This window comes from Dermacentor albipictus, chromosome 10 (genome assembly GCF_038994185.2).
Source record: "Dermacentor albipictus isolate Rhodes 1998 colony chromosome 10, USDA_Dalb.pri_finalv2, whole genome shotgun sequence".
In the NCBI taxonomy this organism is placed as follows: domain Eukaryota; kingdom Metazoa; phylum Arthropoda; class Arachnida; order Ixodida; family Ixodidae; genus Dermacentor; species Dermacentor albipictus.
This window is the reverse complement of record NC_091830.1, coordinates 64,231,787-64,248,339: the sequence shown is the minus strand read 5'-3', so window position 1 is coordinate 64,248,339 and position 16,553 is coordinate 64,231,787. Positions and strand designations below refer to the sequence as shown.

Here is a 16,553-nt window from a genome sequence, read left to right as displayed (position 1 = left end):
CGCTTTATTTTGTATAGTAATGAGCTTTTCTTTTGAAGCAGGAATGATACTGTGAATCAGCAAGCTATACAGCATCCAATATAGCAGAAAGCATTATGCTACAATTCTGATGAATTAAGGTATTCTTTTGAGAGATCAGCCGTAGGCTCTTCAACTATGCACTTCATCGCAATGTAGTTGTACTGGATTGCTCTAGTTAGGAACGAAAACAGAACCTACCAGAAAAAATATACGAAGGTACATACTAAAGCAAATCCAACACTTTGTTTTGTACAATATGGTAAATATGAAAGAAGACTTTTTGACACAACGTGTCATGTTAAATAGGCCTTGTAGAGTGAGCTTAGCGCATATCCTTTGGTATTTTGTCAAATGTATGCCATTAATTTTAAGTGCAGATGAGTAGAAATATCTTTAAAATTAAATGCATAGTTTTCGTAAAGCCTAATTGGCAATATCAAGTAGCTCTATATTCAGTACAGAATAATAATAATTCCTAAAGTGCGGCATATTTAAGGAATATAGAATTGCTTTTAGATTTTTTCCGGGCTATAGAATACTGTTTTTCATGTCTTTATTGCTTTTCTGTTATTGAAAGTGCTAGACATATCATAATGTATTTTCCAACGAAGCACCCATTAGTCTACGCACTTTTGTTATTATTTTTCTATACGTCTTGATTAGGCAAAGTCCACCATGGTGCATAGAGGCCTCTGCAACGTGTAAATTATTTCATGCATAAACCAAACCTACCCAATGACCACTAATTATATCACAATTTCATAACACCATTCTGTGCAATGCTGTGACCTTTGACTGCATTTCGATATTTTTGAAAACCAAATTCTGTTATTGCAATATACCACAAATAGTCTGTCTTAGATATTCTATGACACGCCCATTTCCTATACTGCAATAGGTCGCCAGTTGTCATACACGTTGAATGATGTGCCCCGCGGTCAAGCTAATTCTGCAGGGCTGCACCATTGCAAAATTGCCCTTTTGAGAGGCTAACCTTGGTACGTGATGGCCAAGACGCTAGCACTGTACAAACCTAGCGAGTGACATTCTAATGTGAATTTTATAGTCATTGAACGGGGGCGAGGATATAAGGAATTACACATGGTGCATTTGTTGAAAGGCTAGTTTTCAATAGTAACTGCCACCTAAACACTGAGTGATTGCAGAGCTGTGCATATGATGTGTGACACTTTCTGTAGCAGAAATTGTAGTATTCATTTTGTGGTATTACATATATTATTGCAATTGGATGAGATGTTCCGTAGAGGATATATCCTATCAGAATAAAGCAGCCCAGATGAAAACACCAATAAAAGAAAATGAAACACATTTTCTACTACAATGAAGTTATGGAAAGTGATTACATTCCTCAACTCAAAACAGGGCATGTATAAGTTACTGGTAACAAGGCAGCCACTCAAAAAGAAAGGCAATGGACAACACAAATGTGGGCACCACAGCTTTTTTTACGTTGCCCAAACCAAAATACGTGCCAAAGTGGACCAACCGAATACAAAACACATCATATTGCTCAAAACATCCAGCAATCACATACAAAGTGGTGGAAATGACCAAAAGTACCTTAGAGAAAATATTGAAGCAAGTGACAGAGAACGAACATGAGAAAGTAAAGTATTTCAAAGTTCTACAGTATGGAAAAAAGTAATATTTAGAAGACTCCGTGCAGTGATGAGAAGGAGACACATTCAGACAGGATGGTGTTACGTTCATGTTGGTCTAGGAGGTGTGCTGAAGCTGGTGAGTAAAGGAAATTGTGGAGAGGTACACAGCATGAAAAAACTTCAAAGCCAATGTGGCGACAGTACGAAAGAGTGGCAAGCTGAATATTTCAAAGGAAAGAGATATTCCAAAGGGAAAAAAATGCGTGAGAACTGTGCCTGCAACTTATGACAGAAAAAATGAATAAGTTTTTCGGTCGCAGCCGTGAGTACTGCTCACGTGCAATATCGGGTCAAGAGTGCTTTCTCCGGATTTTTCAAATAATGTTTTCCTGACGTGGTTTTCATGCAAAACTCTGCGTTTCCATTGAATCCGTTACCATTAGCCAGCTCGCGTACGCTACATGCGCCGCTGGCGTCCATAATTTCTCGATATGCAGATTTTGGCAATCGCAGTTTCAATGGCTTGTCATTTTTCGAATGCCAGTAGAACTAATATCTCGAGTCTCAATGTAAGTGGCTCTCCTGCCCTCTCATGGGTAATGCTATCTCCAGAGATGAAGAGCTGTTGCTGCCGCTTCGGGTGTTTCTGTCTCCCTTAGGCAATACGCAGGGCAAGGTATGCGCCAAAAAAGTCACTCACTTTGAAGCACTTTTACATTCTTATTTTCGAATGGCAACCCTTTTCGTTGCTTCATTTGCAGCTACGAGCAAGAACGTGCCCTGCACACAGTACATGAAAAGTACAATGGAGGACCACTAAGTGACGTCTCTTGCGTTGAGCAAGAAGCTACCGTAAACAAGTTGTCGCGAAAACACTGCGTTGGCAGAGCGTAAGCGTTAGCGTTTTCAAAAGTTGGGTCACCTTCTATTGTGATACGCAACAATAGGGAAAACGGACTGCCAAAACATATCAGAGCCAAGGGTTAAAGTTCTTGCATTACTTCAATAGCTTTGCGCAGCACTTGCATAGAACAAAAATGAACAGCTGTTTCACAAAGCCCCAGTACGAATAGTCAGCAGATGCAAATTTTAAAGGTGTTGAAACCATGCAAAACACTTCGCTTCGCTGCCGCAGGTCAGTAGCAACAGCCGCCTCATGACAAAATAGCTGTTTGCGCATTTGTATTTAACTTGTCACAGTTCACACAGAATATCTGAAGGCTAGCATTGTCAATTTTCGTGGTGTCATGTTAGCCGTCAACAAACAAGTTTCTTGGGAAGTTGAGATGACGTTACAGTTAGTGTAGTGGTTTCTGTTTCTATGAGTGCTTCTGCAAAGAGTGTGATGGTGACTTAGTATGTATGGTGAATAATTATTACAATTTCCTGGCTTATAAATAATCAATTGGACAACTGTGGAAACAATGAAGCTAGGGTTCTGAAGGACTTGAAGAAAAGGTGCCACCTCGTTATGCAACAGAAATAAAGATTTGAACGTTAAATTATAACGGAAGTGCAAATCGCGGCATGCACAATTATACCAAAAGCGGTTACCTATATCAGATAACATGCTAGCAAATAGGTGACAAAAAATGAAAAAAAAAGCCATACACAATATTATGTCTAAATACTGGATCAATCAGAACGATATAGACCTTACGCAGGTTTAAAATGTTTGGTACAACGGCATACTCCTTGTTTACAAGCGCACAACAATATAGACGTAGAGATGTAAATTTAGATGATGGTAACACTGACAAGTATGTAGTCGGGATTTCTGTAATCATTTGTACCAATCATAACAATAAATATTGCGTTGGCTAAATTCGTATGATATGATGCATGTTAACGAGACCAGCTTAAGGGGTAATCCGGAATGGTTCAAAACAGATGACTTTGTTTTTCAAAATACCTATGTTCCCAGTCCGCATGTACTTCTCGGAGACATGTCAAGGATGTTTTTGTCGCTTGGGAACCGAGACAATGCCATGATCAGTCTAGGGGCGGGAGGGTATTTCTAAGGGGTGGGAAGTGTAAATGACAATACAAGAAAGTATTTACCACAAATAAAATTTCTATTTGCATTGCATTTACATCGTTTTGTTTCGCAATACTGCGGAGCTTTCACACCTATTGAACAGACTATTGCGGTAGCAAAAAACACGAAAGTACCTAAACGAAACACGAAGCACAATACCTAAAGAATATTGTTTTGTTAGGCGCGCTAATACATCAAACTGCCGCAAATGCTTAGCTGTAATTTTTGCTCTGTTGATTCTTCAAACCGCAATGCTTGCTCATACCTGAACAGCCTTTTAAGCGACCTATATATTGCGGTGCCATCGCGGTTTTGCAAAGGAGATTAACTTGTAATATCAAGTCGTCGGGAAAGAAATTTCTCCTGAAGTGCGGTCTGCTTGGTACTTCACCGGCTTTTCCTACACAGCAGTATACTTACTATTCATAAAACGTAAGTCTCAATTTGATTGCATGAGCTCCGTATTCAGCCAATTTTATTATTACACTGTCAATGAATCGGGTAAATTTTAATTACGCCGTCTCCAAGGTAAATAAATCTTTTTCTTGTTAGCCTTAGTAGAGGCGGCCCACTTTACACTGTATCAAACCAACCCAAAGGCACAATACGCCAGGACACAGGTAGGGAACAAAAGCTTCGTTTTTAATAGTAGCTTAGGTGGACTTGTTTGCACCCCTGGTACTGTTCCTAACCCTGTAAAAGCGACACTTGAGTTGTGCAACTTAACGTCCTTATTCGATTAGGCAGCAGTAGCCGTGGTGAGCAAACTCAAACACAGAAGGTAATAGAAATGAACAAGCAATGGTTGGATTGACCCTCAGCTAGTCAGAGTTGCAGTCCGATGTCCGATTCTGCCGCAGGGGGCCCCAATGCACTCTTTGAGGCGATTTCCTTGTACGTGATATCGCATATCACGTCTGAGAAAATGTGTGCAACGCCAGTTTATGCAAGATAGACAGGCATGAAACGAGGGTATAATTGTTGATCTAAATATTGCATTTTGTGTCATGCTTTTCTCTGGGTGCACTTCTTCTCAATAATACTTACTCGGTAAAGAAGTAACATCACATTTGTGCTCATAAGGTTGCGGAATCAACGTAGTAGTGTTTGCACTCCAATAATCTGCTATATTTAGTTCGGCATAGATTAGGAACATTGTTGTACATACACTTAAGCAATGGATAATTTCAAACGTCTGCAATTCATAGATAGCTTGGGAATAAATATGGCTTGGATGACAGTACGGACAATCGCGCGCTTCGTATTTAGTTTTCTAGTATTTAATTAACCTCTGCACGAAAGCTTAACGACAAATACTGTGGAGTAAGAGCATCTTAAGTGCCTAATTTTTAGTGCCTAAATGCCTAATAATATATTCAACCAACTTATGAAATTCCGCCTTCTTGTTATTTTCTGCGTCTTTGGAGCCCCCAAGCCCGGTTTACCGGCAAAGCTTCGAACCAAACGACAATACGAGGTTACCCTGCCAAATTGATCCGGAACTTAAAAAAATACGCTGCTGTACTGGGAGGAGCGTAATTACGATCATGTTGGCAATATTTACGAACCAATTGAGAAATTCTACGAATTTATGCCTGACTTCATAATATTGCAAGGAAATAATTAAGCTTGGAAGTTTTAAACCCATTATAAAGTTTGCAGAAATACTGCGCACAGCTCTCTAGAAAACATGTTTCTTCTCTATGTTTCTGCAGGATCGTTGATGGCATGTTTTAGAAAGCGGAAGTGTATCGTAAATTTAAAAGTCGGCTGCTTAACCGATATCTTCATACTACACAAAGAAATCTTAATACGTAATACATACGTAAAGAAATATCCCTGTGAAAACCAAGTCATCAAACATTCATCATTCCTCGAATTCAATGACATACTAGGTTTCTGAACAGGCATTCTACTATTAGTATAATTACGAAAAGATAACGAACTGGAAGGCTGCCCACAAACCATAAATTTATACTTTTCCAAATGTGCAATTCAGGATGTTCGTGCATCCATTATGAACCTTAATATACTAGTCCTCCTGTTGTGGGCAACACATGTGAAACTTAGTCATCTTGATATTGTAGTTTCAGAACATTTTTTTTTCGATGTTTTGCCGGGTTTGGGCTTAAAAGCAACTGACACTATCCAGCGGAGAACTGAAGCAGTCAGTGAAGATTGCCTTAAGAAAGGTTATTGAAAGTGGTGTTTCAATCACTCGAGATGGAGTATTTGTGTACCATTTAAAAATTTTATGACATCTAAATTGGATTTCAGGGTGGTACTCAGTTATAGGTGGCGGGTAAAATGCCGTCATTTTTCAATAAATTGTTTAAAATTCAATTTATGTTTTTGTTATGATTGAGGACAAGAAGTCAAAAATTAATTTACCTAAATTCCTCTACACGTAAAACAAGTTCATTGTTCTTTACATAGACGAAAGTCTCTGGTGTGCATGTCCATTTGAAGCGAGCATAACACCACTTCTATGAAGCCTTCTTCTGCCTGCGAGACTGCTCTTCACCAAGCGATGTTTGTAGCACATGGAGCTTGGTACTTATATTGTTTAGCCATTTTATCTGCCAGTATTCCTTTAGTGCTACTAGAAAATTTCATGGGCAGTCCTTTGTTGGCATCTAAGTTTTTTCACCAGGATTATTGATGCCATAGCTGCATATTTAGTTCCCCTTTCAATTCATCGTATTCTGATCTGGCTTGGAACCCAACAAAATATTGCAGCCCTCTTATTCTTTGTTGCTTCTGCTTGTGCAATAAAAAACAGTAGCTCTCCCAACATTTGTGCCGGGTACATTCTGGATACTAAAGACTGAAGTGCGTTATCCTAACTGCATTATGCATGTAACCTTCTCTTGTTTTATTATCAGTTACGGCTAGTACAGAATTCAGTAGGGCAGATTTATGAGTCACTTGGTAAAAGCACACCTTTTCCCCAGCTTCTATAAATGTCTGCAGCTTATGTGTTCCTGTGTTTTAATGCATCTTGGAATAAATATGTGAAATGCCGGTTATTTCTTTGCACAGTGTAAATCTATTAGATGAAGTGTTAGCGTGGGGTTTAGATATGTAATTTTGTACAGCTGAAATCAGACATAGCGTGCAGAGTATATCATGGAGGGGTGAGAACCTTGGATAGAACGGAGATGGTCTAACAAACCTCGTCCTTCCAGTTGCTCCTTTGAATTGGGAGTCACATGTTCTTTAGTAAAGGGTGGCTACTCCTGGTCCACATTAGCTTAACATGGATGGCCAGTTCGAGCATCCTTAAGAGTTGAGATCCGAACTGCCATCCTTGGTTGCTTGTACCGCAATCAAGTGTGCCGAAACGGGATATCCAGCCAGCGAAGAATGTGGATGCCACGTCTCCAGCGGTGATCCTTTCTAGGGGCCGCAGTTCAGGTCATGAAGTGAAACGATTGATGAGGTGAATGAGCAGGTGAGTGAGAGGGTAACGACGAGGTCAGGCTGTAGAAAAGATCCAAATATATCTACGTCGACCTGTTGGAAGCGCCGTGAAGGCTGAGCAAATGATATGAATGGCAAAATAATGTTGCGAGTTATTTTCGTTCATTAACGAACAGAGGGGCAGATATGGTTATGTACTGAGATACGGCCATCACCCTGTACGAAGCGGCAACCCACGGGGTACGCTGAAGCGCGGATGCCGGAATTCCTTAGGTTTAGCAGCGGGTTGAACAGTGCACGGCGATGTGATGAAGGCCCGATAGGTCTCGCTTCTCCGGTTGATACCTCAAAGTAGACAATGAAGTGAAGACAGGTCTTCACTCGACCTACTAGATGTAGGTCGAGTGAAGAGCTGCCCAGGAGCAGCGGCTCCAGATTGGTGTCAGTTGTTCGCAACTTGGGTAGGACTTCCTTAGTCACGGGTGACCAACTTATGTGGGTGTTGGGATGCGGGAGAGTATCTAATTGGTAAACTAGGCAATAAATGACATGTTCTTCTTCCACATCGGCGAAAGTTAATCGTGCTTTAGAAGAAGGCGTAAGAGAAAGGTTTTCGGTCTTATTAGATAGTAGAGTACTGAGCTTCAAGGTTCTAATGCATCGTTATTACCAGAGCTGTGCTACAAGGTAGTAACGCTGAAGTGTCTCGTAAATGGTGAGAGTTCTCTGTAGTAGGCCGGTCAATTTGCCTGCTCAGAAGTCGCACTTATGTCAGCAGAACTAGTTTCTTGGGCAAGAATACCAGGGGGCCGTAGAATTTTTTCATGCATTGTGTGAGGGCTACTACCGCAGCAGTGCGGAATACATTGGTGAAAAGTTCCAAGGGAACGTCGTTGTGCTCGATGGGACAGGACTGTGGCACCAAAGAAGGGGCTTTGCAGTATTTGAAGGCTTGCTTGAAAGTTGGCGTCAAGGTGACCGATTCCTTACCTCGAGAATTTTGGCAAAACAAGAAAGGACGCACGTACATTTCATGAATACCGAAGACCCTTGTCGAAGTTAGGCGGCGGATAATCATCTAGGGCAACTTTTGATCAGGCAGAGGGCGAGTCCCTTTTGTGGAGATTTGGTAGACCAGAACGCGACGCCGGGCGCACCAGCCATGGTCTTATGTACCTGGATGAGTAAGCCGTGGTGAGCGTAGCATCTGAGAAGTGGACAAAACGCTTGTTAGGGTCCTCAGAATTCCGAGACAATACCAGTATGTCTTGTATACACGAACTGTAGTACGATAGCTAGCTGCGTGAGTCGGTACATCTGCAACATCATTCCTTACAGCCCCACTAATAACAAGAACGAAGAAGAAATACGAGACACGAGCGACTTACTCACGACTGAAAGTTATTCTTCATCCTTCGCTAGAATAGCAGCTTGGGCTTGTTGGTTTTCCATCCTGCTAGTAACAGCGCAAAATGTTGACAAGAGACGAGACAAGAAGACACCACAAGCGCTGTTTATGTTTATAATGTTTATAAACGAAGCAGTAGTTGAGCCCGCGGATTATTTCATTAACAAGGAACTATAAATTTTGTATCGTGTTTTGAAAACGGAAACTTATCAATGGAAACTCGAAAATGAGTTTCAATTTGACCTGACCATCGCTGTCTTTACCATTTCGTTGACAGATTGCAAGAAATTTGATTACAGGCACCTGCATGTAGGCCTTGGCATGAACAAGCACGAAGGAGGCGTGGCACCCGTAGGTGCGGCGTGCACTATCCTGCGTGTGTCCCTTCGGTAATGGTGTGGACATTGAGGACAAGATAATCTCCGCAAAGCCTGCAGCTGACCGTGTTCGTTTGTAGCAGGGGAAGCGGCGATACCCACACTTCCTCCGAGCAAAGGACGATTTCCACGTACAACTTCCATTCAAACTCAGCTTGGATGATAAGCTAGTATTTGGGAGCTACGTGATAGATGTGGCAGGAAGCGGCAGGGCCGACAATTGTCTGAATGGAGTGGACAGTGCTGTTGCGCACTTCACGGTGATGCCCTCTGGCACATGGGAGCTGGGTAAATCTGTACAAATGGACGCACTAGGGCAAACCATATTCCACGGCGACTGACTTTTTTCTGGGATAATCGGTGTTCGTACGCTGCCCTTGTGAAGAGCGACCTCCTGTGTCGTCAATCACGCAGTAGTTGTGACTGTCTGGTAGGATATCGTAGTATACCTGGAAGCCAGAACCCGCTCGGAGACGCACGTGATGACGAAATTCCGACAAAGGAAACAGCACAAGTTTCTCAGTTGGATGTGCATGCGGAGCGAGTCGTAGGTCTCTCAATATTCACTGAGATTGAAGGAGGTGTCCGGTGTCCACTCGAATGTGTCCGGTGACTCGTTGACGGGCCGAAGGGAGAGATATCATAATGAACAACATATTCACGATGTGGTCGGCGATCTCGGCAAGCTGGTCGAGATGTAGCCCATACTTAACTTATAGAATAGTATGGACGTGTGGTTATAGTTCTTGAAGCCACAGTGTTAGGAGGAAGTGGTCCTATATGCGTGTTAGCGGCGTGACTGAGCTTGTGACTGAGGAACTGCGATGGTTTGCGGTCACCATGTTCCTTCAGGGGGCGAGCAGCTGACGCACCTTCAGGTCTTCCGAAAGCGATAGGCGACGAATAAATTCAGTCTTGAGGAGCCGGTGAAGGTCAGCCGCTGATGAGCTGCAGCAGATTGGCCGGAAATTGTTGGCGTAGATGATGTCCTAGTAGGCGATGAGGTAGCCGTATCACGTCAGGCCCGATGTGATACGTGCATTGAAGAACTGCACCTCAACCAGCGCCAAGCACATTTCAGGCGAGTGTGCATGACATGGCCTAGCTTGATGGCGACACGACCGAGAGCTAGGCCTAATTCACACGGAGCAGCACCCGGAAGGCTGCTCTCGTCTGGTACGAGTAGATGTTGTTGGCTCTGGATTTGATGTTGCTGGGCCTGCAACTACTTCTCGAATTCTCGCACTTGCTGCTCAAGAGCAGCGAAGGCTTCCTGGTCTGTCATGGCGATGCGATAAATCTATTCTCCGGGTAGCCAGATTAGAAGTTGTGAAGTGATGTATCCCAATTCGGAGTGCCAAAATCGAGAACCATATGTCGGTTTATCCCTTTTGTTAATAACAACTTGAAAGCCATATAAACAGCTTTATCAGGCCGTGGCAGCCGCAGAAGCCACAGTAACGGCTCGGTGATCCGCGCTGAAAGATTGATTGTACTTACTTGCCGTAACGCGCTTATATTCGCCTTGATGCCTGGAAAGACCTCTCAAACCATTAGTACAACGCGCTTCTCAGCTGCTGATGTTGATGCCGAACAGGAGTGGCGCGCCGCTGTGGAAGCACCGCCTCACTTGGCCAAGTGGCGACTTGGTTGACACTGTTTGACAGTATTTTATTACCACTTGCAGTTTTTTTAAATTAATTATTAGTTTCAGCCTTCCATACGTTTTCTTTTCTCTTTTATGTGCAACTGCAATTAGTGCTTGTTATTACTCTAGGTTTAGGCAGCCTACGAACAAGAGGTCGCGCGGCAGTTTTTATACTACTTTCTTATAATACATTTATTATCAAAGAATAAACATGACTGAATAATAATAAAGTAGGAATTTTTTAAGCAATTTTTTTTTCTTTGAGAGTTTCAAACTGGGAAGGACGAGCTGGGATGTGGACGCTTTCGTGGTGCCATTACAGTGCTTCCAATGAGTTACTTGTATATGACAATGCTGCAACCGAGGATATCACAGGGTGCCGATGGGTTGGGCACTTATTGCGATAACTAATGGTTACGGGGGTAAATGTCATTACATTATTGTCATAGAAATTATTGTCACTCCACTATTGTCAACTTCGACACTGTATATGCCTACTTTGTCACTATTGTATACGTGAGATAAATCGTATGAAATAAAATGCACAATTCCAAAGTGTTGTTATCCGAACAATTCAAGACTACTAGAAGAGGTTTTAAAGGTTGACTATTGCGCTGTGTAAACATGTCGGGTATACCGAACGTTCTGGCCAAGCATCCCGAAAATTATGATGTAAAGTGCACTCAAGATAAAAACGCGATTTATTAGAAACCACATTATCGACGTCCAAATGAAAACATGTTTTGTATTGCGTGGCATAGACTGGGAGACAGGAGAACACTTCAACTGCTGACGCTTCGTGTGTGTGTTTTTGTGCACTCCTGACTTGCCCAGTTTAGGTTTTGCAAAGAATAACGGGGAAACTTTCTCGAGCTGCATCTCGTAGAGGGAGAGCATAACCTGCGATCTGAAAACTAATACGATATCAAGTTCTTAATACCCACAACCTCTACGTTGTCACTAAGAAGGCAAGTGCGCTAAATAAACAACGTAAATGTTTTGTTGAGCTAATTAGCGGAAGCATTGGAAACGACATGCTGTTTTGAATTTGAATTGTCCTCTTTAGCGCTCGGTTTTCATAAATTGTCTTAGTCCTCCTATATTACAGGGCAGTTCTCAATGTTTTTCATCGATTCGCTAGACTGTTTGCCGGCACTTGCCTCTTTAGAATTTATCCTGCTTCGGTTTGCTTCAACGATATCATTTTCTAAGAGAACCCAAACTATGCTTTCTTCCATTACCTCATATGATGCATTTATTACCTCTTTAATTGTTCAGCTTTGCTTGTATTTCACTGCCTTGTACTTTACACTGCGCAGTTCCGCAGTTTTTGAGACGAATACAAAGCTACATAATTTTTACTTCAATATTTCAGTTTCAGAAGCGCTTCATTCACCAGCGAGCACATACGGAGAGATTACTAATATGAACTGCTTGCCAGCGTATGTGCTTATAGTAGCCCTCTGCGCTATGAGGTAAGAAGCAGCACGCAATAATAGACGGCTATTGCTTTTCAGATCAACGAAAAATGGGCAGCGAAATCTGTTCATTACCTCAAGAATGCAATTTTTCAAAAAAATTAGTAAATTTCCTGGACATTCGTTTCATCAACACAATACTGCCGCTGCAATTATCCGGCCGAGATATTGGGTCTAAAAGCAATGCAATCTAGTGCACATTTGCCCAACGAGGATAAGCTGGTTACGCAGAAGACAGCGAAGACCATGTAGACATGACAAAAATAACAGCAAAAAAGCGACGAATAAATTGTAACTTAAATTGTTGACTAAGGTGGCTACACATTTACCACATTCAGCAGTAGCAAGTAAAGGAACACTACGTTTTATTCTGGCTAAGAAAGCTGTGCTCGAACCATTACTGCAAAGGGCGGCTCTATTGTACACATATGATGATGCAAGACTATTGTTTGCTACTGCCACTGAGGCATAAGTTTCGCCCTCTGTGCAGGGGACGGGCAATGTTTTGCTCTTTCTACAGCGAAAAAGGTGCATGCTCCTAAGCTAGATCGCGAATGCAATGCTGACGCGCCGCGCTGGAACCTGTTCCGGTTAAGCCTTCATGGTCGCCACGTCCAACGTGTATTTTGTGGGTACATTAGTTACAAATTTCGCAATAACTGGGAAAGACGAGGCAGTGTTCAAACTAGGGCAGGTTATAAACAGAGCTCATAACGCACACTCTAGTGTTCAGCACCGTCACACGGTTATACAGGGTGATCAGTATTAAGCGCTATGAACTTGTTCGAAATTGTGGTAGTGGCAGGTAGCAAAATTCTTGTCGTTGGCGTAGACTAGAGGCGGCCATCACTAGCATGAGAAATTTAAGTACATATTCAGTAAATAAAAAAGACCACAAAATCTTGCTCAATTTCCTTATAGGACATATTGAAATTTACGAATTGCAGCCGGTGAGATCGCAAAACCTATCCACTTATAATGATTGTCCAGGATAAGACCAGTTTCAAGATTATATTTCCCAAGGTGTAGAACAAAATACACTGGATTACCAGTTACCTTTGTGCTTAAATGCGTAAAAGGGCCTTTTTTTAAAGAAGTAAGTGGAACAACACTGCATTTCTATGGCAAGTTTCATGGCGCATTTCTCAAAACTGGCGTCACTCTGGCAATTTGTTCCAAATAAGTAAGCCTTGCAGAGTCACCGGGTACAATTCCTAAATTGCAATATGTGCCGTATAGTAATTAATTCAAAAAGTAATTAGCTGATTTTTATAATCAGTTGAATATGTGTCTCGATCTCTCGAGAAAATAACGTCTGCCTTCCAAAAATTTCATAAAACATAAATATAATCATCATACATATCAATAAGGGCTAAAAAAGCTTCTGATTCCATCATACGTGTTTGAAAATGCTCTAACGTACACTGTGGTAGAGGCCTCTGAAACGCAGAAACCACTGTCTTGTAGTATATGGGTAAACAAATACCTCATTATAGTACGACTGATAGACCAGAGTGTGTTCTGCTAAGACAAAGGCATGTTGCATATGCACAGTGGAAAATAAAACAAGGTGAATATGCCATTCATTGTTTGCAACATGATGCTGAGACACTTTCAGTTTTTTTCGATTGTGTACTGTAACGTAAGTATTCCTGCGTACCAGAATGAGTCTGCTTCCTTTAATCAAGGCCCTTTGTTAAAAACCTCGCGAAAAAATCAATGCACTTATGAGTTTTCAATGCGAAAGCACATATGTCCAATTGAACGCCGCTGAGCGCTCCTTCGAGTTAGGAATCCGTCGCGAGCAAGCGATTTGCTTGAGACGCTTGGCGTGCAATTATTTGGCCTTAGCGAAGCGCAGTTAAAAGGCAGGCGCAGAGAATGCAAGAGAGAGTTCGTGCGCGCGAGAAACGAGCTGATAACACATGCTTTCGAGATTGAGGGTGACGTGGCATCGCGGGGAGGCCCTCTGTCCTCATGCAACTCCTGCGGAGCCCCAGCTACAGCGGGTGTTTGCTTTCAACCTGTGTCGACCACGGCGAGGCGTTATCGTGACATGGCGTCGTAGCCAATTGGAATTTACCTGTCATTTCGTTGCTGCATGTGACAGAGGCCGCCTTTTTTGCTAAGTTGGCCATTTGGCGCTTTGGCATCATAAATGCGCGCTTCAAGTGGCGCCTCAATACGGAAAAATATCTTCGCAGTTTTTCGCAGTCTACACGCAAAGCAATATTAACTAAACAAAATTTAATTATGGGGTTGTCGTGCCAAAACCACTTTCTGAATATGAGGCACGCCGTAGTGGAGGGCTCCGGAAATTTCGACCACCTGGGGTTCTTTAATGTGCACCTTATTCTTAGTACACGGGTGTTTTTCGCATTTCTCCCCCATCGAAATGCGGCCGCCGTGGCTGGTATTCGATCGCGCGAGCTCGTGCTCAGCAGCCCAACACCATAGCCACTGAGCATCCACGGCGGGTAAGCAATATTAATGCTTAAGTCCCACAGAAATTCTAAAAAAGAACAATATTAAGTGTAAAGATAAAGGCTGAAAACAAACCAAAACAAAAAGTGTTCGAGACAGCGTAATCTGGTTACTGATATCAGTAGAATGATCGAGTAGAAGCTTCTCATTATTTTCTTAAAAGCTAATCAAAGGGAGGTCCACCGTGCCATTCGCATTTTTTATGCGAAGCATATTACGAGAGCTCAACCCAGCTCCTCAGGCGCGGCGGTGTCGCCTTGAAACCACGTGACACCGTGACGTCACGACAGAGGAGAAGTGGCTTTGGCTCAACTCTTGCAAGACGGGCTGGGTGGGAATCGAACCAGGGTCTCCGGAGTGTGGGACGGAGACGCTACCACTGAGCCACGAGTACGATGCTTTGCTCGACGCTCACCGCGTCCAATGCGGGGCGCGTAGTCGCTGCCCTGTAGCCCATTGTCTTACACCCCTTGGCGGGTCGATGGGAACGCTGTCGCGTTCCACTCTTGAAGGCGAAGCAGTAATGCATGAGTTGTTTCTTCGTCTAGCCGAACCAAATATAGCCAAGCAACAGCAGTTCACCAGGCTAAACAGTGGTTCAACAACTAAAATAAAGGCTAGTATGCTTCACATCCTGGGCTTAACCTTACCTAAGCCACAGCCATTTTTTGTCAGAGGGACAAGTTTGTTTACTACATATTACAGATCACTATGGCACCGGCTGTGCGCAAAAAGAATTTCGGTGCACAAGAAGACTAAGTCCTCCAATGTGGGTTGACATCAATCCAGCAGGGAACGTCGACATGACAGCATCAAACTTGGCACCATCTTAGATTAACAGCAGCAGCGCGATCGCGCTAAGGCCGAGTGCTCAACCGAGGGATTGGCTATTCCATGTATCTGATTCAGGAAACGTAACCATTTTTGCGGTGACAATATTTCGCGATTGCGAATGTCATTCATGTCAGCGACGCATTACATAAGTTGGCTTGCACCCTAGGTGCACAGTGATATATCGACTGGCTTCTGCATGTTTGTATAAGAACAGATCTACGAAATATGTTCTTCTAAAGGTGCTACTGCTTTGTGTCACGTGTTGGAATGTCACTACCACTGCGTAATACAGAAAGCGATATAAGGACCCACTATTCGATAAGACTCCGCTTGCTACGGGCACTCAAATCCGGGCTATGTAGCGGTTAGTAACCAAACGTTTTCCTTCCGCGTTGTGATGTGGGCGTAACAAACTATAATGTCCATCATTTCGAAACTGCCTGAATATATTCTAATAAACCGTCTACTTTAACAGAGATACTAGCTGTCATTCAAATTCTGCGTATTTCACAAGCCCAGAAACCACTATCCAATGTTGCATAAAATGTGTACAGCGAGAGATTTCACCCTTGACGCAGAGAGTGAAAACATTTATTTGGACCATCGAGGTCGTTTCTCTTGAGGTCGAGTGGCTGGTGTCCTCATTCCCGGACAGAAAATTCTAACTGAAGAACGCCGATAAGAAAGTTGTCTGGTGAGGAGATGCAGTCATTTCAATTATAATCGCTACATATTTAGAAGACGAAACTAAGTTGTAATAGTATGAATTAGGTGCAAGCATCAATAACGAAATCTGAGAGTGATGTGGGTCTAAATGACATTTTTATTTTACTAACGCTAAATATGACTTGCAACAACCTATTCAATAAATAAAATGAAAATGTGAAATATTAGGTTGCAGAAATATTGTGCTAATCCCCATGGTAACGATCAGTTGACTAGCAAGAGAAATAGAGTTCCTGATTCGCGGTGGGCACCTATATGCTGTCCAGTAGTAAACCTGTCTGAAACCAGGGCACTTAGATGAAAATAAAATTTCCAGGCAAATAGTAATGTGTTGGAGCGGATAGTTCGGTATTTGAATGTATTGAATACCAAGATGACAGCTGTGTTATGCTATTAGAACGAGCACATGCTAGGAAAACATCGAGGTATCAAAGAAAACTTGAGAAGGTGATCATCATGCAATGAGGATCAGAACTAGAATTCTTAGGTGTAGC

General features: G+C 42.5%; 1 protein-coding gene across 11 annotated transcripts in view; it reads left to right on the top strand.

Moving 5' to 3' along the window:
• The window catches only part of LOC135904224 (uncharacterized), a 107,277-nt gene that overhangs the window by 62,882 nt on the left and 27,842 nt on the right, over positions 1–16,553 (top strand). For 5 of the 11 annotated variants that reach the window (XR_010565047.2, XR_010565046.2, XR_010565050.1 and 2 more), the window contains one exon: positions 11,913–12,012. The exons of 2 other annotated variants lie outside the window; for them this stretch is intronic. The gene's annotated coding sequence lies outside the window, so the exon portion shown is untranslated. Of the gene's footprint in view, positions 1–3,959; positions 4,114–11,912; positions 12,013–12,054; positions 12,583–16,553 lie in introns of those variants that run through there. 4 more of the 11 variants (XR_010565052.2, XR_010565049.2, XR_010565053.2 and 1 more) reach the window with 3 other exon arrangements.